Source organism: Marmota monax, unplaced genomic scaffold (assembly GCF_021218885.2).
Source record: "Marmota monax isolate L192 unplaced genomic scaffold, Marmota_monax_Labrador192_F-V1.1 WCK01_AAM20220418_F8-fsc00253, whole genome shotgun sequence".
NCBI lineage: Eukaryota > Metazoa > Chordata > Mammalia > Rodentia > Sciuridae > Marmota > Marmota monax.
The window spans coordinates 293,243-309,832 of NW_026695237.1; the positions used below are offsets into that span (position 1 = coordinate 293,243).

General features: G+C 38.1%; 1 long non-coding RNA gene across 1 annotated transcript; it reads left to right on the forward strand.

Moving 5' to 3' along the window:
- The first annotated feature begins 899 nt into the window (after nucleotides 1-899).
- On the forward strand, nucleotides 900-7,105 carry LOC124089465 (uncharacterized). The gene is made up of 3 exons (XR_006850740.2): nucleotides 900-1,093; nucleotides 1,660-1,817; nucleotides 6,776-7,105. It is a non-coding gene; the product is annotated as an uncharacterized LOC124089465 (long non-coding RNA).
- Nucleotides 7,106-16,590: the final 9,485 nt, after the last annotated feature.

Genomic DNA, 16,590 nt, shown 5'->3' on the forward strand with positions numbered 1-16,590 from the left:
CATGGGGTACGCTGGCAAGGAAATTGTCATACTTACTTGGCTAATGGCTCCCAGCAAAAGGAGACTCCAAACCTGCCAGTGCCTTGATCTTGGACTTCTAGAGTCCAGAACTATCTGAAAATAAATCTGTTGTTTAAAGTACCTAGCCTGTAGTATTTTGTTGAGTTCATACTAGCAAACTAATGCACACTCCAGGGCCTTCATCCTTCTTTTCTCCCTGATAGGCAAGTCATTGCAGAGGGAGAAGAGGGAAGGGTCTGAGGGGAGCTCATTAGAGCACAGAGGGCCAAGTGCAGCATTTCCTGGCTCCTTGTAAAATCTTTGAGAAAATGCATTGTGAGCTCATTGGGAACTGCCCTGGGTTATTCTTCCCAAGAAGGGAGATCAGTGGAGTGGAGGAAGGGAATCGGGGGGGAGGGAGGAGGGGTGGGAACAGGGAGGAACTGTGGGATGAAACTGATCAAATTATGCTATATGCATATATAAATATACCACAGTGAATTCCACATTTATGTATATCTAAAGAATACCAATTAAAAAGAATAATAAATAAATAGAAGGAGTAAAGGAAGAGAAACAGGAAGCGGGAAAGAGAAAGTACTGGGGATTAAAATGAAACAAATTATATTCTACGCATATATGATTATGCCAAAACGTATCCCACTATTATGTATAACTATAATGCACTAATAAATATTTTTTAAAAGAAAGATACTAATAGAGGGAGAAAAATAGTCTTAGATTCTGAAAGGATGAAGCCTCAATCAGGCTGGAGCCAGTGTAAAGATTTTTATAACTTGTGTGTATGCATGCATATGTGCAGGTGTATATGTGTTTTTATATGTTCATAGGGAGGCAGACCCAAGCTGCAGTTTCTTAAAGGAGGGTAAAGTTATGATTTCACCACATGGCGTACACTCTAATGCCCTGGATGGGGAGGGAAGAACTCTGGAATGTGTTTCAGGTTCTACTGTCAATTTGCCAATCCAGTCTTAAGCAAATTGCTTCACCTCCATGAGCTCTGGATTCTCATTTGTTAAGCTGTCAGCCTGTTTCAAGTGATTCCAGGAGGATCCAAGGAGTAACAAGAGAGGTATTGCTTTGAATACTTAAGAACATTTCCTAGTAGCCAGGGATTATTATTATTAGTTTTCAGTTCAGTGCAAAGCATTTCAAATGTTCAGATATCCTCCACAATGAAACTGTGTCAGGCCCAGCCAGGCTCATAGGACAAAGGATCGAACACAGAATGGTTTCAAATCCCAAGGGGAGTAGCCAAGCAGAAGATGCTAACAGGAGATGGTCTCTATGACCCTAAGAGGTCAGCTATATAATGGGTATAGGTCTATATACCAAGGTGATCTGAGGAAGCTGTGATTAAAGGGCCTTGGGGAATCAGAGAGGGTTTCATAGAGGGAGTGAGGATTGGCAGAATATGATAGGGGGAAGGGAAAGTTCTAGGGGTGGGGAATGCAGCACTCTTTGTGGGAGGGTAGGGGGATGGTACCTGGACAATGGAGACAGGAGACGAATGATGCCTCACCAGAGTTATACGTGGTAAAGATTAATAAAAAGGAGAAAACAAGAGTAACCAGGTTAATTTTTGAGTCCTTCCTGGAACTTACCCAGCCCAATGGTTAATCTGTTTGACCCCTTTAGGAATTCTTGGACCCCATCCCAGGTGTATGCAACACAATCTGAGAATCCAGAGCAGTCCAGAGCAGAGCAAGGGAGGACCTTGGAGGTCACCCTGACCAAGACTGATCCTGTTTCAGAGGCAAAATGGAGACCAGGAAAGGACAAACAGATTGACTGAGGTATCAAAGAGAGTTAATTGGCAAAACAGGAACTTGAACTCAGATATCTGGGGACCAGAGTCTTGGACATTTTCTAGATCCTTATCTAGGTCTGGAAAGTGGATTGGTTTGGGGGGCTTTTATGTAGGGTTGGCTAATGTTAAAATTTGAATCCTGCGTTATTAGTGTAGTTATGTGAACTTGTTGATTGTTTTGGGGGTACAGAGCTGAGGTTTGCAAACATGCTAAGTTTCTGCAAATAACCAAGGTAGGTAGTTCCTGGGCCTAGGCATTTCAGGGGTCATAAGAAAGCCCTTTGTATTCCTACCTGGTAATGGATAGCCACTGGAAGACTTTTGTACTTATAGGTATGGCTGGTACTCTGAAGCATGTGGATGACTAGAGTTTAGATGTCATTCTGAGACTAAACAAATCATAAGGATTTTCACACCAGGGGATTATATGTTCATGTGTTAATTTTGAGAGTATCTGGCAGCAGGTGAAGTAACTGGAAGCAGGGAGGCAGTTAGAGGGTCAGTCAGATGTGCACATTTGCAACCCATCAGCTCATGTGACTGATGATATGGTTTGAACCAAGGTAAAGGTCAAGGCCAGTAGAGAGGAGAGGACAAATTCAAGAATATGTTTAGCAGGTCTTTAGCTTGGGCAAGTATTTGATTGTGCAGCCGCTGATCAGGGAAGAGGAAGGAATTTAGTTTGAAAAAATAATGTGTCTTAATTTATCCTAAAGCTGTGCTGACTTAGAAGGAGGAGCATTCATAGTAAACTGTAATCAACTGATGAAAATTCATTATAAACAGGGTGAGCAGATCTTCTTCTGAGAGCCAGTTTTGAAAGGGAAAGAAAGCATGAAGTTATTTAATGCTACAAAACGATAAGAGTGAGCAGGGAGACACAACCTTTACAATCTCATGTGGAGGTTTGGAGTTTAGTTTTAAAACCAGGCAGATTTGTTTCTTTTTTTTTTTTTCTGGAAAGTGCTGTGGATTGAGTTCAGGGTCTTGCACTTGCTAGGCAAGTGTTCTACCACTGAGCACACACCTAACCCCCCGCCTACCTTTCCTTATTAAAAAGCAGTATGAAGCAGGGTATCTAACTCAGTGATAGAGCGCTTGCCTCACATGTGTGAGATCTTGTTTTTCTAACAAATCCCAGGTGATGCTAATGCTGCTGGTCCAAGGACCACATTTTAAGAACAACTACTATAGAGAGCTTGCATTAGTTTTCTAGGCTTATCATAACAAAGTACCACAAACTGAGTATTTCAAACAATAGAAAATGATTGTCTCCCAGTTCTGGAAGCTGCAAGTCTGCAATCAAAGTCTTGTCAGGATTGGTTCCTTCTAAGGGCTGTGATGGAAGGCTCTGTTCTCTAGGCTTGGTATTCTTCATATATGTGTATCTCCATATCCAAATTTCTTCTTTTTATAAAAACACCATCCACATGGGGTTAGATACTACCCTAATGACCTATTTTAACTTGGTCACTCCTGTAATGACTCTATGTCCAATTGTCACGTTCTGAGCAACTGAGGGTTAGGATTTTAATATTTTAATTTGTTATGGGGTGGGCAATGGGAGGCACAATCCAAAAGTATAACAGAGACTGCTATGCATTTGGAAATTTGAAGCAAGGGGTACCTTCTTTTTGAGCCCCTATGTACAAGAAGATCTTCATTCTCTTGCTTTTGAACTTTGGGTGAATGTTGGCCTAGATGAAAGTTTCTGGGATCTGTAGGCAGGAGTCTTAGCTTCTATTCCTGGTCTGTTGACACCTGTTAGGGGACCTTGATAAATCATTTGTCTCAAGGTCTTAGTATCACCCTGGGTTTTAGTTAGCTCTGACAATCTGGGATTCCCATGTGGCAAGGCAAGGTTAACTTTTTGTTAGTTCTTGGCATCCAAGCTGCCTTGTAGACCCTAAATTTGTGTTAATAAGACTAAGGATGGTCCTTTGCTGGATCAGTCTTTGGTCCTTGCTGGACTCATTGATTTTTTTTTCTGTGCTTTCTTTATCAATTTTCATTCATGCATGCATCCATTCAACAAATAATTACTGAGCATCTGTGGTGTAGCAGGCATTGTGCTCAACAGGACAGAATCTCAAATCCACTGAGCAGTCTCTTGGGGAGATAGACATATAATCAAACAAGCAGAAATACATTTGATGAGAAGTTTAGCTGCTGTTAATTTTTTTTGAGAGTTCATTAGGTTGATAGAACTCTAGTACTTTATGTTCATTTTTAATTTTTTTATTTGTTTCTTTGTTTTTTCTGGAAAGTGCTGTGGATTGAGTTCAGGGTCTTGCACTTGCTAGGCAAGTGTTCTACCACTGAGCACACACCTAACCCCCCGCCTACCTTTCCTTATTAAAAAGCAGTATGAAGCAGGGTATCTAACTCAGTGATAGAGCGCTTGCCTCACATGCAAGGAAAGGGGTCATCTCATGCCATCCTTCTTCCTTCTCCTTTTTCATCTGCTCTGCCTTTCTGTTTCCTCCAATTTATGCCCCCTTAGGCCCCAGATGTCTCTCTTCCTCTGACTTCTCGTATGACTGGTTCTTTTTATTCTTCAATACTCAGCAATGTTAAGGGAAGGACCTTGATTAATCTAGGCCAACCACAGAGCCTTACACAAAGTAGCTGCTCAATGCATGTCTGTCGGATGAATAAATTAACAGTGGCTAAAATTCAGGAGTGAACCTGGGGGAAATGAGGTACATTAACATTAGAGGGATCTGGAGAGAATCAGAGGACAGAGCAGTTCATTCCACAGTTGGAGGGAGGCACTCATGATTTTTCTTGCTTATAGTGATATCAATAATGACAGTGTAAGAGTCAGAGTACCTGGGCTCATATTGTCCCCTTTTTAATTGTGTGACCATGGGTAAATATCTCAGGTTCCTTATCTGTAAAGGGGCTAATAATAGTATCTACCACTCTGTGTTGTTGTGAGAATTCAATGAGATGATTGATGCCTGTATAGGCTGGCACAGAATAAGTGTTTAATAAATATTAGCTATTATTTTTAATTAAATATTACTTTATGCCAGGCATCATGCAAAGGGCTTTCAAATGCCAAGTTCTTGAGTAATCTTCACAATAAATAATCTGGTGAAAAAGGAATTTTATTTCCCCAAAACTCATGTTTCATGGCTGAGGAAACAGGCTCAGAATGAAATCATAGAATCATACATTGACCCAAAGGGAGGTGGAAACACTAGGAATTAAGCACAAGTTTGCCAGATTTTAATGCCTGTGCTCTTAACAATTGCACCACACTGAACCCTATTCCATGTCTTGGAGTCCTAGCAAGATAAAGAAAACCGGTGGCAGAGGCTGGTCAGAACCTAGGGGTCCTGCCCAAAGTCTTTTTAGCTCCCCTGAGTCTGCAGAGGGCCTTTCTGAAAAGGCAACAGAAATGGTATCTCCAGGTGAAGGGCACCTAAGATTAGTCTCTGTACCTCTGACTGTGAAGATGGAGCAGGAGACCTGGGAGACCTTGTGACCCAAGAGCCTGGTGATCCACACCAACCTATAGACCAGAATTTTTATAATCAGTCATCACATTTTCTTCTGATATCTACAACCTTTGAGTGGGATAAGAGACTTCAATTAGAACACAAATTATCCCTTTGGACAATTAATCGTTAATTATCTTCCCACTCAGCAACCTTGGTTGATACTACGATAAGAGGAAATAACTCTTGACTTAATTGGTTGACAATGAAGTCTCCTAAGGAAACAGTATTTTGTATGTACATAGATAAACTTGCACACTCCCTCTCAATTGCAAACACGTGCCTTCCATGGCACCTGGCTATATACTCTTGGGGAACATAATGACCTTGCGAGGAAGTGGCCCCATGTGCAAGGACTCTTGTCTACCCAACTATGCTCACACAGAAAACCAAACAACAAAAAATCACACACACAGAAAAACAACAAAAAATTGAAAAAGAAAACCTGCCAGACCTTCAGGTGACTCTTAAATTTGGAAAGACAGAGACTAAGCAAAAAGCAAGAATAGTAGTTTCCATTCATGGAATGCTTACCAAATGCTCAGAATTGTGTTAAACACTTTACATATACTGTCTCACTTAATCTTCATGACAACCCTATGAAACAAATAGTAGCACCCCAATTATTTCCCACAGCAAGCATGGTAAAACCCTGGTGGCCCAATAATGTGTATAAACAACAGAGTTTGCTCAAGGTCACACAACTGGTAAATCACCAAAGCAGACATTGAATGCAGAGTGTTCCCATCTTAAACACTAAGATCTTTTCCATTTGCATTTTGTTAAAGAAAAACATTCTTCAATGACACTTTTTAAAGCAAGGTAAGGAAGACTTTTTTTTCCAGCTCATGGTGGTAGATACAGGGAACACTGCAAAGGGGTTTTCAGCAGGAGATTGGACTCAACTCTGAATGCAGCATGGGCAAGTGAGAATTTATAGCCAAGGAACAGGATAGGGCTCAATAGAAGGAACATTACTAAGAAACATCAGCGGTAAGGTGGATACTGGCTAACCTAATCTAATGGATTTGTGTTGAAGATAGGCCTGAGGATCAGACATTATCTAGGAAATGACGAGGATGAGGAACCTGATCACAGCAGAAAATGATCAGATAGAGCAAGGGTGAGGAATTCTTGCAAAAAATGACTTAGCAGAATTCTTTGCTAAAACTGGATTTTATAAGGAAGTACACAGGTGGACTTAGAAAAAGTTTCAGGAACCTGAATAAAGTTTACACATGTGAAGAATCTTTATCAATTTCCATGGCAGAGACAGAGGGATGAAACATGAATTTATTTTTTGCCAAACATTATCATTCTCAGCTTTGAAGATGCAGCTATTTTTTAAAAAACATTGTGGTAAAATAAATACAAAATAAAATTTATTTAAGCTATTTTTTTATATTAACCACTTTTTAATTTTTCTTTTTTTTAACAGGACTCAAATGTTATTTGAGTTGAGAGTTTGGGACTGAATCTTCCTGAGACAGCAGATATTTTCCTTTGCAAAATTCCAGCTCAGTGACTCGATGGAGAAAAGACAATCTATACTTTAAAATGTAAATGTCATACCATCTACAACATTCCACAATATCTAAAAATCTTCTGGCCTGTTGGGAGACAAGTGATGTTCTTCTCTCAGTTCCCGACAGCTGGGAGGCCCAGATTTGACAAACTGCTGATTCCACCCCTTTATACAGAGAATTGTTGATTGAGTCATCTACATTCAGGATGAAATATTGTTTCTAATAAATATGGGGTTAATTTACATTATAACAGTAAATTTCTTCCAATTCTACCAATATACAAATTAATGAATGATATATATATTATCATGTTTTTTTAATAATTATTTTTTAGTTGTAGTTGGACATAATACCTTTATTTTATTTATTTTTATGTGGTGCTGAGAATTGAATCCAGGGCCTCATATATGCTAGGTGAGTGCTCTTCCACTTAGCCACAACCCCAGCCCTGGTTTTTGTTTTTTTATACTTTTTATCCCTTATCTTTTTTTCTTTTTAGTTATACATGACAGTAGAATGTATTTTGACATATTATACATATGTGGAGTATAACTTATTCTAATTAGGATCCTATTCTTGCAGTTGTACATGATGTGGAGTTACCCTGGTCATGTATTCAAATACAAGTCTAAAAAAGTTATGTCTGATTAATTCTCCTGTCCTTCCTATTCCTCTCCCCCTCCTTTCCCTTTGTTTCCCTTATGTCTAATCTAATGGACTTCTACTCTTCCCCTCCCCATCCTCCTTTGTTGTGGGTTCGAATCCACATATCAGAGAAAACATTCTGCCTTTGTTTTTTGGGGATTGGTTTATTTCACTTAGCATGATTGTCTCCAGTTCCATCCATTTGCTGGAAAATGCCATAATTTCATTCTTCTTTATGGCTGAGTTGAGTAATAGTCCACTGTGTATATATACCACATTTTCTTTATCCATTCATCCATAGCTTGGCTATTGTGAATTGAGCTGCTATAAACATTGATGTGTCTGCATAACTGTATGCTCATTTTAAGTCCTTTGGGTATAAACCTAGGAGTGGGATAACTGAGACAAATGGTGATTCCATTCCAAGTTTTCTAAGGAATATCATACTGCTTTCCAGAGTGGTTGTACCAATTTGCAGTTAGTTAGTTATTCTATTTTCATTTATTATTAGTGCATTATATATATATATATATATATATATATATATATATATATATATATATATGTTCATTTTGACATAATCATACAAAAATGGAATATAGTTTGCTATGCTTCAGTCCCCAGTTCTTCCCCTTTCCATTTCCTCCTCACTACCCCTGTTTCTCTTAGTCTATTCTATTGGTCTTTCTTACATTTGTTTAGTTTTTGTTTGTTTGTTGTTACTGGGGATTCAACCCAGAGGTGCTTCACCACTAAGCCACATCCCCAGCCCATTTTATTTTTTAATTTTAAATCAGGGTCTCACTAAGTTGCTTAGGGCATCACTAAATTGTCTAGGCTGGCCTCGAACTCACAATCTGCCTGCCTTAGCCTCCTGATTCGCCAGGATTACAAAAGTGTGCTGCCTTGCATGGCTATTTTTAGTTTTTTTTTAAATTAGTGCCTTAACCCAAACCATTTTTAATTTACAAATAGACCTGATTAGATCTTTGTTATTGTGTTTTGTGGTGCTGGGGATTGAACCCATGCATACTAAGCAAGAGATCTATCACTGAGCTATATCCTCAGCTGTAGCCCAAATCATTTTTAAATGTATTGACCAGTAGTATTAAAGTACACTCACAATGTTGTGCAACTATCATTCCTATTTCCAGAATATTTTCATCATTCCAAACAGAAACTCGGTATCCATGAAACAATTCAACTCCACATTACTTGCCCTTTTTCTAGCACCTAGCATCTACGACTCTACTTCCTATCTCTATGAATTTGACTGTCTTAAGTAACTAATATAATGTTGAATGTTTTCAAGATTCAACTACATTGTAGCATGTATCAGAATTACCACCTTTAAGTTAAAAAGCCAGAAAGCCATGTCCTTTTTCCAAGCAAAGAGTTCACATGGAAAATATCCCAAAGTGGCTCTGTAATCAGAAAATCAAACAGGTTCAGTGCAGGTTTTGACATAGTCTAGATGAGAATTTTTGAACAGGTTAGAAATAAAAAATTCAGGAGATTTGGGAAAGATGTTCACAAATAAGGACAGCCAGGATTTTCCCTGGTCCTTGACTCAGCATCTTTACCTGAGACAACCTTAATCAGATGCTGTTCCTTGCTCTAATCCTGGCAGGCTCCTTTTAGGAGTTAGGAGGCTCTAGTCAAGAATTCATCTTCTCTCAGGTTGCCCTGAGGCCCCAAAGAAGTCAGTACGATGTAATGGAAACAGCCTTGGAAAGGGAGAGCTTCAGTCTGGCTCTCTTGTTCATCACGGAGATTTTTACAAGACACTTTCTGTCTTTGACCCCTGTTTTCTGCATCTACAGAGAACACAACCACAGAGTGTTGTTGTGAGGATCAAGGTGAAATTAGAGATGTGAAAGGAGCTTTCTCTGTACTCACGGAACTTACCGGGTTTCTATAGGGACTGAGTCTTCTGATTAAGTAGTGGATACTTTTTACTCCTACCATCCGGCAGAATTTAACTGAGGGTAACCAGACTCAGGCACCAGGCTCCAAATTGTCCAAGAAACTCTATGAGATAAGAAGTTACCCCTCTTACCTCAGACTTGTTTGTAGACTGGACGAGGAGAGAGGTTCAAGAGAGGAGGTTGTGAGATCCTTTCTCAAACTACCCAAGAGTCTGAGAAGAAGGTGGTTCAAGTGAGAGAGAAACAAGGATGCTTGAACCATGGAAGCTCTAATATCCTCATTTGTAAAATGGGTGATGATGTCTTCATTTTTTTTATTTGTGTGTATGAGAGAATTAATGAGATAAGAGAACAGTGTCCCATAGTAGAAAAAGGCACCGAGTTAAAGATTTTGAGCTTGTTGATTGACTTAGAAAAGGAATTATGAGGTAGGGGGAGAAATTATTCATCCTGTCAGCTGGAGGTACTACCCTGGAAGTTTTCTTCGGAAAGGGAATACAACTGTCTTACCCTCACCATGCCCCACAGTATCTGAAACATAGAAGATTCTCAATAAATACATGTTGAATCAAAGAATGAACTAACCAGACTTGAAAAATTATAGTAAAGCCAAGTTATTGGGTTTTTTTCCTGATGTTTTTCCCTGTATCTGTGAGGTCCCCTTTTCTTTCCCACCTCTGCTCTTCCCAGAAAACATTAGGAGGACACTACTTAATGAGAAACAGTAGAGAGTGATAGAAAGAGTCCTTGATCAGAAATCAGGAGACCAGGTGTTGTGGTTTAGCTTTTCAATGTCCCCCATGTACCCACAGGCAAAAGGCCTAGTCGCCAGCCTGTGGTGCTGTTGGGAGACAGTAGAACCTTGAGGAGGTGGGGTCTAGTGGAAGGAAGTTAGATCACTGGGGACATATTGAAGGAGATATTGGGACTCTAGCCCCTTCCCCTCTCTCTTTTTGCTTCTTCCCTGCAATGAGATGAATGAGTTTCTTCTACCATGTGCTTCTGCCATGAGGTACTGCCTCTCCACAGGTCCAAAAGCAACAGGGCAAGTGACCCTGGACTGAAACCTCTGAAACCATAATCCAAAATAAAATTTTCCTCTTTGTAAGTTGTTCATCTTTTGGTGTTTTGTCACAGCAATAGAAAACTCACTAACACAACAGGTTTGGTTTTACCCTGGCTTTGACATTCGATAATCATGGCCCTGTCCCTTCTCTCTGGACTCGTGCTTCTCATTATTAATGTAGCAAAACGACATTCAGTTTTGTTTTGATTCTGATTTCCCAGATTTTAGGCAACACACGGACTAAGGTGATGATGTTACCTTAGTAACAAAGATATTTGCATTTAAACACAGTCCAGAGGAAAGAAGAGCTAGTGGTGAAATTCTGGGCATCCTGAGTGGCTGGGTAAGGTATTTATCTGTCACACCCTCCAGGAAAGTACAGACAGATGAATTCTGAACTCAGCCCTCGAAACTTGCCAGCTATTAAATTCAGCCCTGACTCATGTTCAGGGAAGTCACAGAGTATGCTGTGGAGCAATCCCTGGGAGCAGAGCCTCTTGCCTGATTTGTCTGAATCCCTGGAGTAGGGGTGTGAATAGGCCTAGATTCCTGGACATTCCCTGGGACTTCACTTGGGATAAGTAGGACTTTTGGATAAAAGGAAAGGGCTTCAGGGAAGGGTTGGTCATTGGAGAGGGAGGAAGATTGGGTTTTGTCCTCAGACTACCATTTATTAATTGTGTGACTTGAGGAAGTCTCTTCTCTCTGGGGACAAGTTCCCCATCTGTTATATAAGGGATTTGAATCTTATGGTCTCCCTGCACACTTTGGCCACTTGAATCTTCCTATTGCTCCAATACATCATAATTTCTCTCTGCACTGGACATTTGTTTAACTGGGACACTCTGTCACCCTGCTCACCAGGCTCACTCCTTCATGGCATATCCTTAAGGGTCCAGGCTACCTACTTGGAAGAGAATACTGAGTAGAATACAATATGGTGGGGATTATGGAAAATTGGAGAGGGCATGTTTTACTGATACTATTCAAATACTTTTAAAAGTTTTTTTTTTAATTGTTGCAAATATGTACAACAAAAATTACTATCTGGACTATTTTTACAGCTTAGTCATCATGTTAAACACATTCAAAATACTGTGCAACTATCACCATCATCTGTTTCCATAACTATTTTTTATCTTGTAAAGCTGAAACTCTGTACCCATTAAGCACTAACTCCCTCTTCTCTGTGTCCCCAGCCTATGGCAACCACCATTCCGCTTTTTCTATGATTTTGACCACTCTCACTAGTTCATCTAAGTGGAATCAAACAGTATTTGTCTTATTGTGATTGGCTTGTTTCTTGAGGACTTAGCATAATGTCCTCAAGGTGTTATGAAGTATGTCAGAATTTCTTTTCTTTTTAAGGCCAAATAGTATTCCATTATATGCATATTCCACATCTGTTGATGGACACTTGAGTTACCATATTTTAGCTATTGTGAATAATGTTGTTATGAACACAAGCTACAGTACCTCTTTGAGATCTTGCTTTCAGTTTTTTCAAGTATATAGCCATGTATTAGACTATTTTCTGTTGCTATAATTAAGTATCACAGTAACTGGCTCACAGTTCTGAAGATTGAGAAGTTCATGACTGGGCAGTTGTGTCTGGTGAGATCTCTCTATAGTGTTTAGGCAGTGCAAGATATTGCATGGAAAGACAGAGTGTCCAAGCTCAGGTTTCTCCTCCTCTTACAAATCCACAGCCCGTTGAATTAGGTTCTCACACTTGCATTGTTATTATATCCATCTTCCTATATTCCCTCATTTAACTTAACTTTCATGCTTTTTGATCTTGGCTGTCCCAACCTTGCCTTAGGTATGTTAGGAAAAAGAGAGGCTTCTAGTACTTCAAGGGAGCTCCCAGAACAACTGCTTATTGTTTAGCTTTTAGCTTAGCTTCTGCTGACCCCTTCTCATCCAATGACTTCAGACCCGGACAAGGCAGACTATGACTGAAGGGCATCTTAGTGTTGTGCTGGGTCTCACCACAAGGTGGAGCTGTAGCTTCCTTTGCTTTTAGTTTTTATCTTGAAAATTCGGAAGGAGAGACTTGGTGTTTTCTCTAGAGGAGCCTGGGAAGAAAAGGAAGCTCTAGGGATCGATCTATCATCTCCACATGTGGGAATGTAACTCCCTTGGCTATGACTCTTAATGTTGAATGCTAAAACCACCTGGGGAGTTTCTCTTTTAATAAGCTATAAGGAAATGGAAGTTTCTTAATTCATACTTTATTATAAATCACAGATCCTTCACTACAGTTTAAAAAGTTATTTTAATTTACATACAATAAAATGCACTCCTTTTTAGTGTTCTATGAGTTTTATTTTTAAATATTTATTTTTTAGTTGTAGGTGTACATAATATCTTTATTTCATTTTTATGTGGTGCTGAGGTTTGAACCCAGTGCCTCACGTGTGCTAGGCAAGCACTCTACCACTGAGCCACAACCCCAGCTTCTAGTTCTATGAGTTTTGACAAACACAGAGCCATGAAACCACCACCACAATCAAAATACAGAAAGTCTCCCTCATTTCCCAAATCCCCTTGCTGCAGTTTATAGTATCCCCCACCCCAACCCCTGCCCAGCCAATGGCAACTTCTGATCTGTTCTCCAAAGCTAGTTTTATGTTTTCTTGAATGTCATAAAAATGAAATAGTACAATAGTTACCCTTTTGACTCTTTTTTCACTTATTATAGTGCATGAGATTCATCTGTGTTATTGCATGTGCCTGTAATTTGTTATATTTATTGATAAATAATGATACATTTCATGAATATACTGCTCTTTTAAAAAATCTATTCTCCAGTTGAGCAACGTTGCTTCCCAGTTTTGGTATATATAGGTTTTCGTGAGAATATAGGTTTTCATTTCATTTGGGTAAATATCCATGAATGTTATTGCTGGGTCACATGCTAATTATAAGAAACTGCCAAATTGTTCTTCAGTGTGGCTATATCATTTTATATTCTCACCAGCATTGTATGAGAGTTCCTTTTGCTTCACATCCTCTCCGACACTTGGTTCTGTCAGTATTTTTTTTTTATCATTCTAAAGTTTTGTAGCTGTATCTCATTGTGGTTTGGTTTTGCATCTTCCCAATGACTAGTGATGTTGAGCATATTTTCATGTGCATAATTATTATCCACATATCTTCTTTGGTGAAATATCTATTGAAATCCTTCACTTTTTGTTTTTTAAATTGAATTGTTTGTTCTATTATTCTTGGATTTAGGCAGTTATATATTCTGTAAATAACTGAGTCCTTTGTCAGATAATGTGATTTTTTCCCACATTCTCTCATTTTCTCATGCTCATAACAGTGTCTTTAGAGAGCAAAAAACCAAATTTTAATAAATTCCTTCATTTTTTATTTTGTGGATCACACTTTTGGTGTTATATATATGAAGTCTTTGCCTAGCATAAGATCACAAAGATATTCTCTTATATTTTCTTTTAAAGGTTGTGTAGTTTTTAATTTTTTGTTGTTGTTGTGTATGTGTGTGCATGTGGTTCTGGGGATCGAACCCAGGGCTTTGTGCATGCAAGGCAAACACTCTACCAACTGGGCTATATTCCCAGCCCTAATTTTTTTTATTTAGTTCTATGATCCATTTAGAATTTTTTTGTGTCAAATGTGTGTTATCAGTAGAAATCCATTCTTTTACAGCACCATTTATTGAAAATACTATGTTTTTTCCCCAGAGAATTGTCTTTGCATCTTTGTGTTGTATACACACAATGGACTATTATTCAACCACAAAAGCATGAAATCCTGTAATTTATGACAATGTGGACAGACGTGAGAGCACTATGTTAAGTGAAGTAAATCAGGTACAGAAAGACAAACACTACATGTATGATTTTACACAAAGTAGAATTTTAAAAAGTTGATTTCACAGAATTTGAAAGTAGAATACTGGTTTCCAAAGACTGAGGAGAATACAAGGGTGGGGTTGAGAGAGGTTAGTCTGCAGATATAATAGTATTGTTTGATAGAAGGCATTAAGTTCTGGTGTTTTATGGCATAGGAAGGTGAATATATGGAATAATAATACAACATATATCTTGAAATAGCTACAAAAGAGGAATTTGATGCACTCATCATAGAGAAGTGATAGAAGTTTAAGATAATATATAACACTAATTTTCCTGAGTTGATCACTACCCAATGTATACATGAATCAAAACATCATATGGAACATCATAAATATGTACAAATGTATCAATCAAAAAATTTTAAAAATCCAAAAAAATTTAAAACTTAAAAAAATTAATTGGATACTGATGCTAGTGAGGAGGTGGAGCAACAAGGAACTCTCGCATTGCTGGTGGGAATGCAAAATGGAATAGCCACTTTGGGATGACAGTTTAACAGTTTCTTATAAAACTAAACATAATCCTACTATAATATCCAGCAATTATGTTCCTAAATATTTACCTAAACAAGTTGAAAAACCTGATGTGAATATCTATAGCAGCTTGATTCATAATTGCAAAATTGTAAACTACTAAGATACATCCTTTAACGGGTATATGGATAAATACACTGTAGTGTATCCATACAATAGAATATTATCCAGTAATAAGAAGAAACGAGCTATCAAATTAAGAAAAGACATGGAGGAAACTTAAATGCATATTGCTAAGTGAAAGAAAGTGAATCTGGGCTGGGATTGTGGCTCAGCGGTAGAGCACTCGCCTAGCACGGGCAAGACCCGGGTTCGATTCTCAGCACCACATTAAAAAAAATATAAAGGCATTGTGTTGTGTCCATCTACAAAAAAGATTCTCTCTCTCTCTCTCTCTCTCTCTCTCTCAAAAAAAAAAAAAAAAGAAAAGAAAAGAAAGTGAATCTGAAAAATCTACATAGTCTATGATTTCAACTGCACAGTATTCTGGAAAAAGCACAACTTTCACTGTCCCTATTGACAATAAAAAGGGTGAGTGATTACCAAGGTTGGAGGGTGAAGGGATAAATAGGTGAAACATAGGTTATTTCTAAGGTAGTGAAACTATTCTGTAGATACTGTTGTGTTTGATGTATAACATTATAATTTGGCAAAACCCATAAAAACGTATAACACAAAAAATGCTATAATGTAGTGTGCTTCAACAGTAATGTATGAATGCTAGTTCATCAATTGTAACAAACATCACACTAATGCAAGATGCTAATAATAAGGGAAAGTACAAGGAGTGTATGGGAACTCTTTGTAGTTTGTTCAATTTCTTTGTAAACCTAAAACTGTTCTGAGAAATAAAGTATTCATTAAAAATAAGTTGGTCATATTTTTGTGTATATATCCTTTCACCAATATCCTATTGTCTTGATTACTTTAGCTTGATGATGTCTCGAAATCAGATGGTGCAAGTTTTCAAACTTTGGTATTCTATTTTATAATTGTTTTAGCTATTGTACTATGCTGTTTTTCTTACTATGTCTCTGTAATATAATTTGAGATGAGATGTTGTGATGCCTCCAGCATCACTTTTATTGTCTGGCATTACTTTGGCTATTCTGGGTTTTTTATTCTATATGATTTTAGAATTTTTTATTCTAGTTCTGTGAAGAATGGCATTGGTATTTGATGGCATTACATTGAATCTGTATATTGATTTTGGCAGTATGGTCATTTCAACAATATTAATTCTGCCTAATTAGGAACACAGGATGTCTTCCCATCTTCTAAGGTGTTCTTCAATTTTTTTCTTCAGTGTTCTGTAATTGTTTTTAATAGAGGGCTTTAACCTCCTTTGTTTAAGTTTATTCCAAAGGATATTTTTTGATGTTGAGATGGAACCGCTTTTCTGATTTCTTTCTCAGCAGATTTATTATTAAAATATAGAAATATTATTGATATTTGTATGTTGATCTTGTATCCTGCTACTTTGCCAAATTTTCTTATCAGTGCTAGAAGTCTTCAGGTAGAGTTTTTGAGTCTTCTAAGCATAGAATCTTGTCACAGCAAACATAGATAGTTTGACTTCTTTCATTCCAATTTGTATCCCTTTAATTTTCTTCTCTTGCCTGATTGTTCTGGCTACAGTTTCAAGAACCATATTGTATAGGAGTGGTAAGA